Genomic DNA, 14,489 nt, shown 5'->3' with positions numbered 1-14,489 from the left:
GGTGATGAGCCCCAGCGTCAGGCTCAAGTCATAGAGAGTGATTGCAGTATCATGGTCGGGGTCAGGCGATTAGGACGCCTCCATAATGGCTTCTGGCAGATGTGATCGGTGAGAACGAGTGGGATGAAAAGATGTCCATCGCGGTTTCAGCTGGAAAGGGAATAAGTGAACTGGAATACAGAGGGAACAAAGGTTCCAATCAATCATTTACAGTAGAGCACATTTATGTTACATTAATGTGCAGTGCAAGTGCACAGATGAAAATGAGTTGAAGCCTCACTTTATTTTGATGAATAAAATGTAATTTTGGCCAATCTGTATGGTAGAGTATGTTAATACAATATAACTGCTACAATTGGGGTGGTTGTATTTTGTTTCCTTGCTCTTCTACTGAGACATTTAAATCGTGTCTCACCGACATTCTGACACGAAAATGTACCTGAAGGTCAAGATTTAATATATCCCCCGAGTAAGCAGACCAGCTCAATGGCAAAAATGTCAGCACTTGCCAGGTTCATATCCAGGATAGAAGAGGAATGTTACATACTGTAATGCCGCTTAAATATATAATAAGTTAATAATAACATATTGTGTGCAGTTTAAATATATGGTATTACTGTCCTGTTGTAGGCTACTCTGTGTTAGGTCTGTTGTCCCTGCTAGGGCTGCACAATCAATCCAACGTACCGGTAATTAAAAATCCGGATTTTATATTTTGCAACTTACTGTAATTCAAATGTGTTATTTGGTCAGCTGTTGCTCATTGTCTTCGTCTCCACATTATTGCACCATGGTTAACAACCAGAACAAACCCATCTCCTGCAGCCATCACGCTCACAGAGGACAAATATACAATCGCAGAGAACATTACATACCATTTGACGGAAGATATCGTTAAAATAAGTTACAACACAATGAGCAATGGTGTCATTGAGAAGATTATATGCCATGTTGATAGATTGGACAGACCCTCTCCTGTATCCAAATGTTACAGTTCCCTATACAATAACAGCTATAGCCCATGCCAAAGCTGTATACGTGTGGCGTGCCAGCTAAATGCAAACAGGATGGAAATGAGACGCTTATACTCCCCACCGTATACCTGCTCGCTGCATAACAGCCACTTAACCCACTTAACCCTGACCTCAAAATGTTAAAACATTCTTCTAAATCCTCCAGTTTTCTGAAATAAATATTTTCACGATTTTTCAAAAATAGCAGACCTACAAGCTCGTAGCGCGCCACTCGGTGGCGCGCTATGAGCTTGTAGATCTGCTATTTTTCAATAGCTAAATTATAACAATGTTTAAAACACCAAAAGGGGTTCCCGCCCAAAATGGGTTAAAATGAGATGGCAATACAATTTACTTTAATATAATCAGCTAAATGCCTGTAATATTACTCTACAACTCATTGACATTGCCCAGGATGTGCTGGTTGAACGAGCAGAACGGCACCACACATAAATTGTACACAATTGTCTCTCTCCCATGGGTCAGTATATGTACTGTGTTACTATGTTAGCTCACTCTATGCAAGGCCTATTGTCTCTGTCCCATGTGGGTCAGTACTGTACTGTGTTAATGGTAGCTCAGTGGTTCTCAACCTGTGGATCTGGGACCCCCACATGATTGTGGGGGTGTCCCAAGATGACAGTGAAGTAGTGACAATGTAAGGACCTTTAAGACGTTAATACCCAAATTAATCAACAAACCTACTATAAAAACTGGTCAAACATTGGCCAAATTGTCAAATAAAATTATAACAAAGAGGCAAAACTTGTGAAAATAGCATATCTACAAGTTCACAACGCCTCACATTGCAAGCCGTTGTGAGCTTGTAGATCTGCTATTTTCACAATATTTATCTGTGGAACAAAGTCAAACCAATTGTAATGCCTCAACTGCTACAATTCCAAGTGCTTGAGCGTCTCCGTAGGGAGGTCCTCGATGCCCGTCCCACTGGGAGGAGACCCCGGGGCAGACCAAGGCGCAGTTGAAGTCAATGGGTAACAACCGAAGTTACTAATGTTGCTCTGGAGAGGGAAGTCTGGAGCTCTCTGGTGGAGCCGACTACGGACACGCGGTTGAAGATGGATGGATGGATGGATGGATGGATGGATGGACCTCTGTCTGTCTGTCTGTCTGTCTGTCTGTCTGTCTGTCTGTCTGTCTGTCTGTCTGTAATTGTATAATTTCTCCTCAAAATTCGGACTTTGCATGATATGAGCAACACTAGAAGTTTTTGTATTTCTGCAGCCTGCACTGTAAACTTTCCTAATCTTTCCTGAGAATATTCTGGGTACATCTCATCCTAGATGCTATTACTTTTCCTCTCACAAAGGACACTCACAGTGACTGTGGGCCAGCGGAAATCTGACAGACTTATATCTTTCAAATTGTTGCCTTTGATTGACTGGTGATACAAACGTGATTGACATGTGGCATATAGCAATCAGACTTTGCGCAATGCAGAGAAACTTTGAATGACAGCCAGATGGAAAGAAGTAGACGATGTATGTATATGTAGTCTATTATACTGTAGAGATGGAAGACAGGGACAATGTGCAACTGGTAATCACATGCCACGCTACTGTTACGTAGCTTTCGGTAATAATGTCACTGCATGCAAAGCTATTATTATTAGAGTATGGATATCTTGGCTATACTGAGCACACTTATCTAGTTCTATTCACATATTGATGTTAAACAAAGTCTATCTGCAGGGTTCGGTTTGCTGAGGGTGTCCATGCCACTACGTTTGATATTCCATGGTCATTTTTGAGAGTCGCTAGTCCCTCCAATTAAAATGCATGTCTTTTGAATATTAAATATAGCCAAGTCTCTTTGTTTAGAGGACTTAAGGTGGTTGCACACTAGGGCATTAACGAGTTGAGATTTTTCCAAGTCGACTTGTCAGACAGTAAAGTCGAAGTTGAGTCGATGCATCGTTTTATGACGGGGGGGACTTTAACAGGGGGCGGGTGGAGGTGCGCGCGCTCAAATACGGAGCATGTCAAACAAAGCACTGCGCACACAGTGCCCTCTCCAATATGGCACAGTGTATGTATCATCTGTATGGCAAAGCGCTGATTATCAAAACATAAAAATGTAAATACTAAACAGTGCAGGCACACATACGCAAGTATGCGTCGCACACTGGTACAGAGACCAGAAACGAGAACACAACAGGAGAGGGGGCATAATTGGCACACAGCGCAGCAGTAGCGCGGCGCAGCACAACGGGGGGATAAAGTTTGCGCACTTCTATCTGTTACTTCTCTGACACACAGTTCAAATTCAGCCAGTCAATAGTGGGACACCGCTGAGAGCCACGCACAGCTGCAGTTAGGTTCTTAATTAAGGGCGCGTTCTGAATGCAATGCAAATTAATAGGCGAGTGCGCTCCGGTGCGGTATGCAAAGGGAAAGAATGACTTCTGCCCGTGACAATAATCAATCCTACAGTTTGAATTATGTACACACGCACACATAGAGCAAAAATATGATATGGGGAAAGCAATTGAATATATATATTTTTTTAATTTTCTTTTTCGACTTCTCCTAATCTGAATCGATTTGTGTTTTTCGGAAAACCGACGGAAAACCGCAACTGAAAATCCAAAAAGCGCATCCAGTGTGCAGGGACCTTTATGACGTAATCGATTGCATACATTACATACATACATACATACATACATGCATACATACATGCATGCATACATACATACATGCATACATGCATGCATGCATGCATACATACATACATACATGCATGCATGCATGCATGCATGTATGTATGCATGTATGTATGTATGTATGTATGTATGTAATGTATGCAATCGATTACGTCATAAAGGTCCCTGCACACTGGATGCGCTTTTTGGATACATACATACATACATACATACATACATACATACATACATACATACATACATACATGCATGCATGCATGCATGCATGCATGCATGCATGCATACAGTACATACCCAGCCGATCGCAGTACTTGCACGCTCTGCTTGCACAAGTAAATACACAAAACTGTACTGGTGGACCTGTCTGCTTCATGGAGCCTCCGGCCATCGGCCAGCCTTTCCACAAAGACATCATGTGGCTGATATAAATACAGTGTGCGTAATTCAGTGTTCCTCACTTCACGCAAGTCTGATTTTTGAGGGGCGATAGCCCCTCAACACATTACCACATTAAAGCTGTGCACTATAACTGTCCTGCTCTACCCCGGATTTGAACCTGGGGGTCTCCTTGCTGACATTTTTTTACCATTGAGCTAATAGAGCCTGCCTGCTTGCTCGGGGGATACATAGAAATTTGACCTTCAGGTCAAACTTTGTGTCAAACAAGAAAAGGGATTGTGTCAAAGGTCATGTCTCAATATAGCCTGAGCGGAAAACAAACTAGCGCTTAACTATTTGTTCACCAACCTACGTATATGAGCGACTGGCTCATAGGTTCATGCTCATGGTCATACTCTACGTATATGAGCGACTGGCTCATAGGTTCATGCTCATGGTCATACCCTCCCCCCGCAATTAGTCATATTGTATTACCTACTTGGGTTCAGATCTGAGCCAAGTCTCTTGAGGAGGCTCTGGACTTAAAAAACAATTAACACTGTACCATACAGATTAGACAAAATTATATTGTATTAATAAAAATCACACCCGTGTGAACTGAGTGGTGCAACTCCCCCCCTTACACCCCCCCCCTCTCTCTCTCTCTGTCTCTCTCTCTCATTAGCAGGCAACAGTGCAACACTATCTCTCTCTCTCTGTTTCTGGCATGACAGAGCCCCTACTGGTACTCATGAGTCACACATGAGTCACACACATTAACACGAGTCACATAGGTGAACACGAGTCACATAGGTGGTGAAAACGGACATTGCTGTTCCTTGGAGTGGTTGCACCACTCAAAAATAACCTTTTGGTTCTATGTTCTGACCATTCTGCTATGCGCGCATGTTTTCCAGGTATGTGTGGCGCCAAAGAGGAGATGCAGAGAGGGTATGAGGTTTAAGTGGAGACTGTGTCCTCCTGTGTCACCGCCACCTCCTGGTCTCCCCTGCCCTCCTCCACGCTACCAGATCAACCCTCTCACCTCCAATAGGAATCAGCAGGCCTCCTCTCACCGTAAGTACCACAGTACCCAGACCCAGATGTGTGTGTAATCGTAATCGTATACTTAGGAGCACCGTGATGCCATGAGACGCCGCAGCGCCCAAACTGTGGAACAATCTTCCACCCCATGTTGGAGTTCAAACCTTGCCTGTGTTTGAATCACGTTTGAAAACTCACGTGTGCTGTTACTCCCCTTGGCTTTGGATGATTCAGACTGAGAGTTGCTGTTTCCACTGCAGGTGATGTGTCTGTGTTGCATCTCTGCAACACAAGGGGTTTGTTCCCTTCGTATTTTGTTTAACTCTTAGTATTTTATACCTTTGTTTACTGAGTGTACAGCACTGTGGTTCAACACTGTTGTTTAAATGTGCTCTTTAAATAAAGTGGATATGCGTCCACCATCCACCTGCAACCAATTATACTGTAGGTGACAACCTACGTTTCCAAATTCCAACTTCATACAACAAACTATCTTTTAGGGCTTACCGTAAATGGCTACACTGATAACATGTACTCGTACCTGTACTGTAAACAGTAAACAGATACAGCTACATAGTAGTTGTAGGTACACCGATACATTATGTACAGTATATTAGTAGTACTTGTAACCACCTTGATAGCTCTGCCTGCATTATGCTCTCTTGGTGGCAGCGACGGTTACACAGCATGACAGCACACATGGAACGAATTGGGGAATTTAATTAATATTTAATATCCATCCATCCATCCATCTTCAACCGCTTATCCGTAGTCGGGTCGCGGGGGCAACAGCTCCACCAGAGTGCTCCAGACTTCCCTCTCCAGAGCAACATTAGCAGTGTTGGGTGTAACGGCGCTATTAATAACGGCGTTATGTAACGGACTACTTTCATTGGTAACGGAATAAAGTAACTACTTAGTTTTGCAATTTAGTAGTTAGTTACCTAGTTACATTTCCAAAAAAGTAATCCCGTTACTATAATGTGTCCCTGTTCATTTTGTTGGCAAGTTTAAAAAAATAATAAAGCCCCGACTGCCCGCGGAGTCTATTTCTCCTGCCTTCTGTGTGAGTTATCCTTCCAAGCCCACTATACCATGTACTATACATCCTGTGTCTACTACATCCTGTAGTTCACTTAAGAAATAAAAGTCTTGTTACAAGTAGCTTTTATTTTGAAGAGGAAGTTGTTTCGGTTGTGGTTGTTGCCAGCTGCCATGACAGTCTAGTTGACTAGAAGTGCCGGGTGGTAGTGGAATAATAATAACAACAACATGCTTTTAGCCAAAGTTCATGAAAACCGCATGCGTCTATGACTTAAACAATGTAGGCTAAACACTTTGGAATTACGTTTAACATGGTATATCCTCCGTGGCGGCGTCATTAGGTGAGTACTAGTTAATTAATTGTTAAGTTTCATAGTATCATTCATCATCAACAACAGGCTGTTGTTGTTGCCCCCCCAAAATGAACAGGTTACTGCCTACAGGATTCTCATTCTGTTACTGTCACTGCCTGCAAGGATGGCCGCCGTGCCATTGCATATAAACTATCTAATTCATACGTGGGTCGTCGTGGGTCCACGTGGATTGTTGTTATTGTTCATGCGCCACGGCGCGCGGCGTGGAGAGTGCACCAGAGCGCAGCGCAACAGCCTAGTATGGCATATTGTAGTGTACTCTCTGCACTCTCTTTCTGTCCAGTCCTACGTGCCGATTGTGGCAAATTATATTCATTAATAAAGAGAGAGCTGTAAAGGGGATATTGTCTATGGTCAGTTCATGGTGTGTATCATTCTCGTTTTTAACCGGGCCGTGATAATGCGGCGCAATGACGGTAGGCAGTAGCCTAATACAATGTAACCAACTTGCGCAAGCATTCAAAAATGGGTTTTAATTGTCGGGTAACGGAAAATAACGGAAAATAATCTAACCTTTTACTTTTCTCAGAAGGTAATTTGTAACGGTAAGGGATTATTTTTATGGGCAGTAATCCAGTAACCTAACGACGTTACTTTCTAAAGTAACGATGCCCAACACTGAACATTAGTGACTTCCTCCTGGGGGATTCCGAGACGTTCCAAGGCCAGTGAGTCGATGTGTTTCCTCCAATTGCGCCTTGGTCTTCCCCGGGGTCTCCTCCCAGTGGGACTGTATGTATGTATGTACAATATGTATGTATTTTTAATATACTATCAATATTTGATGTGCTGAGGCGCTTAGTTCCAGCAATGGTCAGTTATATTCTTCTTCAGAAAGAATGGCACGGACAGGTTTGTGTTTTGTTTATGATGTGTTTGTGTTGCTTCACCCTGCTGTGCTGCAACACAACAGGTTTCCTGCAGCATAAAGATGTTGATATGTTTGCCGTACTGTGTGTTACAGTATACACAGCAGACCTGCTGATAGTACCTGCTGTGTAGGTCGAGGTTTCAGGCAGCATTGTGTTCTGATGCTTTGGGAAAAAAATTACACCTGGTACACATTATTACACATTTTTGTTATCCCACACAAGCGTGCACACGCACGCACACATGCACACGTGTGCACACACCAGGACCAGCCTGTACAGTAACTTGTTGTTGTATTGAACACCTGGAGGCTGTGTGATGAGAGGTGAACCAATTGAAGAAAGCTTCACTAACTCTTCATGAAGTCTTATGAAGTCTGTGGCGGCCATTTTCTGGTTCCATCGGTCCAGACCCCATTATTTTATTTTATTTTGTTTCCAAAAATATTGATATAAATTATTTTAAGCCTAGAATCAAACCATCCCGCAGGATCCTGGTGAACCTGACCATATAACATTTGATTCTGTAAAAAAAAGAAGGAGAAGAAGAAAAAGAGAATATATAAAATATAGTATAGCATAGTATATAATTAAATATTATTTTTATTTTTTCACAGAATCAAATGTGTTATGGTCATGATTCGCCATAAGCCTGGATAGCTTGATGCTAGCCTTAAAATAATTAATATATTGGCAATCTCTGGGAAAAAATAATGGGTTATGAAACGATGGAACCAGAAAATGGCCAGCACTGCTATGTCCTATGCCTATGGCCTATAAACTCTATTATGAAGACTTTATGAAGTACAGTAGATGTGACCCGAACACTTTACAACAAGTGTGCTCCCTATTAAATATTCATCAAGACAAGTGATGGTTGTTAGCCTATAGTTTGTTTACTGAGTGTACAGCACTGTGGTTCAACACTGTTGTTTCAAATTTGATCTTTAAATAAAGTGGATATGTGTCCACCATCCACCTGCAACCAATTATACTGTAGGTGACAACCTACGTTTCCAAATTCCAACTTCATACAACAAAACTATCTTTTAGGGCTTAAATGGCTACACTGATAACATGTAGTCGTACCTGTACCTGTAAACAGTAAACAGATACAGCTACATAGTAGTTGTAGGTACACCGATACATTATGTACAGTATAGTAGTAGTACTTGTAACCACCTTGATAGCTCTACCTGCATTATGCTCTCTTGGTGGCAGCGACGGTTACACAGCATGACAGCACACATAGAACGAATTTGGGGAGAAAATTAATAATTTAAATATCCATCCATCTTCAACCGCTTATCCGTAGTCGGGTCGCGGGGGCAACATCTCCACCAGAGTGCTCCAGACTTCCCTCTCCATTAGTGACTTCCTCCTGGGGGATTCCGAGACGTTCCAAGGCCAGTGAGTCTATGTTTCCTCCAATTGCGCCTTGGTCTGCCCCGGGGTCTCCTCCCAGTGGGACGTGCGTCGAGGACCTCCCTAGGGAGCCGCCCGAGAGGCATCCTAACCAGATGCCCGAACCACCTAAGCTGGCTCCTTTTCAGGCGAAGGAGCAGCGGTTCTACTCCGAGTCTCTCTCGTGTGACTGAACTTCTCACCCTATCTCTAAGGGAGATGCCAGCCACCCGTCGACGAAAACTCATTTCGGCCGCTTGTATTCGCGACCTTATTCTTTCGGTCATGACCCACACTTCATGACCATAGGTGAGAGTAGGAACGAAGATTGCTCGGTAGAACGAGAGCTTTGCCTTCTGGCTCAACTCTCTTTTCGTCACAACAGTGCGGTACAGCGACTGCAATACCACCCCTGCCGCTCCGATTCTCCGGCTGATCTCATTCTCAGTTTAAATTTAAATAAATAAATGTATTTTTAATATAATATCAATGATGTGCTGAGGCGCTTAGTTCCAGCAATGGTCAGTTATATTCTTCTTCAGAAAGAATGGCACGGACAAGTTTGTGTTTTGTTTATGATTTGTTTGTGTTGCTTCCCCCTGCTGTGCTGCAACACAACAGGTTTCCTGCAGCATAAATCCGTTGATATGTTTGCCGTAATGTGTGTTACAGTATACACAGCAGACCTGCTGATAGTACCTGCTGTGTAGGTCGAGGTTTCAGGCAGCATTGTGTTCTGAAATATGCTTTGGGGAAAGAATTACACCTGATACACATTACACATTTTTGTTATCACACACAAGCGTGCACACGCACGCACACATGCACACGTGTGCACACACCAGGACCAGCCTGTAACTTGTTTTTGTATTGAACACTTGGAGGCTGTGGGATGAGAGGTGAACCAATTGAAGAAGGCTTCACTAACTCTTCATGAGGCGGCCATTTTCTGGTTCCATCGGCCCAGACCCCATTATTTTATTTTATTTTGTTTCCAAAAATATTTATATCAATTATTTTAAGCCTAGAATCAAACCATCCTGCAGGATCCTGGTGAACCTGACCATATAACATTTGATTCTGTAAAAAAAAAAGAAGGAGAAGAAGAAAAAGAGAATATATAAAATATAGTATAGCCTATCATATAATGAAATATTTTTATTTTTTCACAGAATCAAATGTGTTATGGTCATGATTCGCCATAAGCCTGGATAGCTTGATGCTAGCCTTAAAATAATTAATATATTGGCAATCTCTTCTATTATGAAGTCTTCTATTATGAAGACTTTATGAAGTACAGTAGATGTGACCCGAACACTTTACAACAAGTGTGCTCCCATTTAAATATTCATCAAGACAAGTGATGGTTGTTAGCCTATAGTTTGTTTTGTAGACATGTGCTGTTGTGTTCACACCTACACGTTAGTGCCAGTGATATGTGAACAGGCTGACTGAGATTCTGTCAGTGAGTAGGAGGAGGAAACAGGAATATCACAGATGTCAGAGTTCTTCAAAATGAAATGTGCGACCATAGATTGTGTGGCACCGAAACGATGAGCCAGTTGTTTTGTAGATGTTTTCATAATACATCTGAATCCGCTGTAAGCAAGGTTAAACTGTTGACCTCCTGAATATGCCCCAAACACACCCACACATCATCATCATCATCATCTGCAACACAACTGACCTGTAAACCTTACCCAGCCGTTGCCTTCTGACAACATTCCGAATGGAGAGGAAATGACTAATAGAAAAACAGAAATACGTTAAACTAAGTCCTACCTGGGATTTGAACCCTGGGTCTCCTGTTTGTCGTATAGATTTTCTACTGGTGAGCTAAGACATCATGCCCCATCGGGTGGAGGAGATGCAGGGTGCATTGAGCTTCATTGGGTGGAGGAGATGGGTGCATTGAGCTTCATTGAGTGGAGGAGATGCAGGGTGCATTGAGCTTCATTGGGTGGAGGAGATGGGTGCATTTAGCTTCATTGAGTGGAGGAGATGGATGCATTGAGCTTCATTGAGTGGAGGAGATGGGTGCATTGAGCTTCATTGGGTGGAGGAGATGCAGGGTGCATTGAGCTTCATTGGGTGGAGGAGATGCAGGGTGCATTGAGCTTCATTGGGTGGAGGAGATGCAGGGTGCATTGAGCTTCATTGGGTGGAGGAGATGGGTGCATTGAGCTTCATTGGGTGGAGGAGATGGGTGCATTGAGCTTCATTGGGTGGAGGAGATGGGTGCATTGAGCTTCATTAGGTGGAGGAGATGGGTGCATTGAGCTTCATTGGGTGGAGGAGATGCAGGGTGCATTGAGCTTCATTAGGTGGAGGAGATGCAGGGTGCATTGAGCTTCATTGAGTGGAGGAGATGCAGGGTGCATTGAGCTTCATTGGGTGGAGGAGATGCAGGGTGCATTGAGCTTCATTGGATGGAGGAGATGCAGGGTGCATTGAGCTTCATTGGGTGGAGGAGATGCAGGGTGCATTGAGCTTCATTGGGTGGAGGAGATGCAGGGTGCATTGAGCTTCATTGGGTGGAGGAGATGCAGGGTGCATTGAGCTTCATTGGGTGGAGGAGATGCAGGGTGCATTGAGCTTCATTGGGTGGAGGAGATGCAGGGTGCATTGAGCTTCATTAGGTGGAGGAGATGCAGGGTGCATTGAGCTTCATTAGGTGGAGGAGATGCAGGGTGCATTGAGCTTCATTGGGTGGAGGAGATGGGTGCATTGAGCTTCATTGGGTGGAGGAGATGGGTGCATTGAGCTTCATTGGGTGGAGGAGATGCAGGGTGCATTGAGCTTCATTGGGTGGAGGAGATGCAGGGTGCATTGAGCTTCATTGGGTGGAGGAGATGCAGGGTGCATTGAGCTTCATTAGGTGGAGGAGATGCAGGGTGCATTGAGCTTCATTAGGTGGAGGAGATGCAGGGTGCATTGAGCTTCATTGGGTGGAGGAGATGGGTGCATTGAGCTTCATTGGGTGGAGGAGATGCAGGGTGCATTGAGCTTCATTGGGTGGAGGAGATGCAGGGTGCATTGAGCTTCATTGGGTGGAGGAGATGCAGGGTGCATTGAGCTTCATTGGGTGGAGGAGATGCAGGGTGCATTGAGCTTCATTGGGTGGAGGAGATGCAGGGTGCATTGAGCTTCATTGAGTGGAGGAGATGCAGGGTGCATTGAGCTTCATTGGGTGGAGGAGATGGGTGCATTGAGCTTCATTGGGTGGAGGAGATGCAGGGTGCATTGAGCTTCATTGGGTGGAGGAGATGCAGGGTGCATTGAGCTTCATTGGGTGGAGGAGATGCAGGGTGCATTGAGCTTCATTGGGTGGAGGAGATGCAGGGTGCATTGAGCTTCATTGGGTGGAGGAGATGCAGGGTGCATTGAGCTTCATTGGGTGGAGGAGATGCAGGGTGCATTGAGCATTATGCAATACCTCTTGACAGCCAGGCTCAGGAATGAAGCAAGTTGGGAATGCATATCCAACCCGGTCTGTCTGTGTCCCTATATGCCCATATATGAAGATAAGGGACAAGGACGTTCCTTTTATATGGTATGGGTATATTGGTCGAATGGGCAGTTCTGGACGACTGCCTACATGTAGCTGCCTACAGCTGACCTACTTCACACGGGGGAAAGCACTCCCTCTGGGTCTTCAGCCTTACACGCGGCGAGTTTCAAGTCGATTGGCCGGACGGTTCTCGAGGATGGGCGCATTACGCATTCATACGCACAGGCGCATGTGCAGAGATTTTGTGCATTTAGCACAGTAGAAGCTGTACTGTGTCGCACTCTCCCTTCCCAAATATTATTAGTTGTAGATCCGGTATAGTGCGTCATATGTCCAGGTGTCCCCCTTTATCCTGTGTGACTGATCCACTTTTACAATGATCTATCTCCTCTGGTTCTGATTCTTTTTTGGGCCAGCCTTTTTTATTACACATTACACGGTATCGACTTCACTCCTGTTCTTCTTAGCGGGGCTTATCGTACAGTAGCACTGACCCAGGAGCCACGTGATGTTATTAGAGAGAGAAAACGCTGGGAGGGTCAGTAGATAAGGTAAAAAAAAATATATACAACTCTGTGGAATGTCCACTGGAGTGTGGTTATCTAATTACCACACAGCCGCTGTGTGTGTGTGTGTGTGTGTGTGTGTGTGTGTGTGTGTGTGTGTGTGTGTGTGTGTGTGTGTGTGTGTGTGTGTGTGTGTGTGTGTGTGTGTGTGTGTGTGTGTGTGTGTGTGTGTGTGTGTGTGTGTGTGCGCGTGTGTGTGCGTGTGCGTGCATAGTACACTACACATGCAGGAGATAGGGTTGTGAACGTGGGTTAGGGTCCAAGGACGTGGGGTCTTAACCCCTTCATTTAAACTTGGGGGCTGAAGGCTGTGCTCCGACTCCGCCGCCTCTCGTCTGTCACACGCCGTCCAGAGCCAGCAGTCACTCATGGAACGCTGACGTGTGTTTTCATGTTTTTATGCTCGTCGTACTGTGTTTCCTCAGCGTCTCTCTCTGGGGCCAATCTGTCTGTCAGCTGTGTGAGACGACGTACCTACTGTACACTGTAGGTGCCGTTAAACTGATAGACGGCCTTCTGCATGGCTGGAGATGTATGACACGCGCGCATGCGCAAATGCACACATGCGCGCACACGCGCACACACACACACACACACACACACACACACACACACACTGTATTACACACGTGTAATCGCGTATACACACACGCGCGCACACAAGCATGCATGCACGCATGCGCACGCACGCACGCACGCACGCACGCACGCACGCACGCACACACACACACACACACAGGCCAGGTGCTTTCTCTGTGTAGTTGAGATGCTTGTCATGCTTTCTGCCGGCCGATCCTTGGCTGCGTTATTTGCCTTAATGACAGTTTTGTGTTCCCTCTCACTAATTGGATTCTTGCCGCTGAATATACGTAGGCTATCCTGAGCACAGTGCAAAATGAATATACGTAGGCTATACTGTGCACAGTGCAACATGACTATACGTACAGTAGGCTATACTGTGTACAGTGCAACATGAATATACGTAGGCTATACTGTGCACAGTGCAACATGAATATACGTAGGCTATACTGTGCACAGTGCAACATGAATATACGTAGGCTATACTGTGCACAGTGCAACATGAATATACGTAGGCTATACTGTGCACAGTGCAACATGAATATACGTACAGTAGGCTATACTGTGTACAGTGCAACATGAATATACGTAGGCTATACTGTGCACAGTGCAACATGAATATACGTACAGTAGGCTATACTGTGTACAGTGCAACATGAATATACGTAGGCTATACTGTGCACAGTGCAACATGAATATACGTAGGCTATACTGTGCACAGTGCAACATGAATATACGTAGGCTATACTGTGCACAGTGCAACATGAATATACGTACAGTAGGCTATACTGTGTACAGTGCAACATGAATATACGTACAGTAGGCTATACTGTGTACAGTGCAAAATGAATATACGTAGGCTATACTGTGCACAGTGCAACATGAATATACGTACAGTAGGCTATACTGTGTACAGTGCAACATGAATATACGTACAGTAGGCTATACTGTGTACAGTGCAACATGAATATACGTACAGTAGGCTATACTGTGCACAGTGCAACATGAATATACGTAGGCTATA

The 14,489-nt window shown here is 44.4% G+C and overlaps 1 protein-coding gene across 1 annotated transcript in view; it reads left to right on the top strand.

Moving 5' to 3' along the window:
• The first annotated feature begins 5,073 nt into the window (after nucleotides 1-5,073).
• lingo1a (leucine rich repeat and Ig domain containing 1a) overlaps nucleotides 5,074-14,489 on the top strand; it is a 175,101-nt gene continuing 165,685 nt past the window's right edge. Inside the window, exon 1 of the mRNA XM_079501327.1 lies at nucleotides 5,074-5,151. The gene's annotated coding sequence lies outside the window, so the exon portion shown is untranslated. The remainder of the gene's footprint in view (nucleotides 5,152-14,489) is intronic.

This window comes from Electrona antarctica (genome assembly GCF_951216825.1).
Source record: "Electrona antarctica genome assembly, chromosome: 5".
In the NCBI taxonomy this organism is placed as follows: Eukaryota; Metazoa; Chordata; class Actinopteri; order Myctophiformes; family Myctophidae; genus Electrona; species Electrona antarctica.
This window is presented reverse-complemented; position numbering and strand designations above follow the sequence as displayed.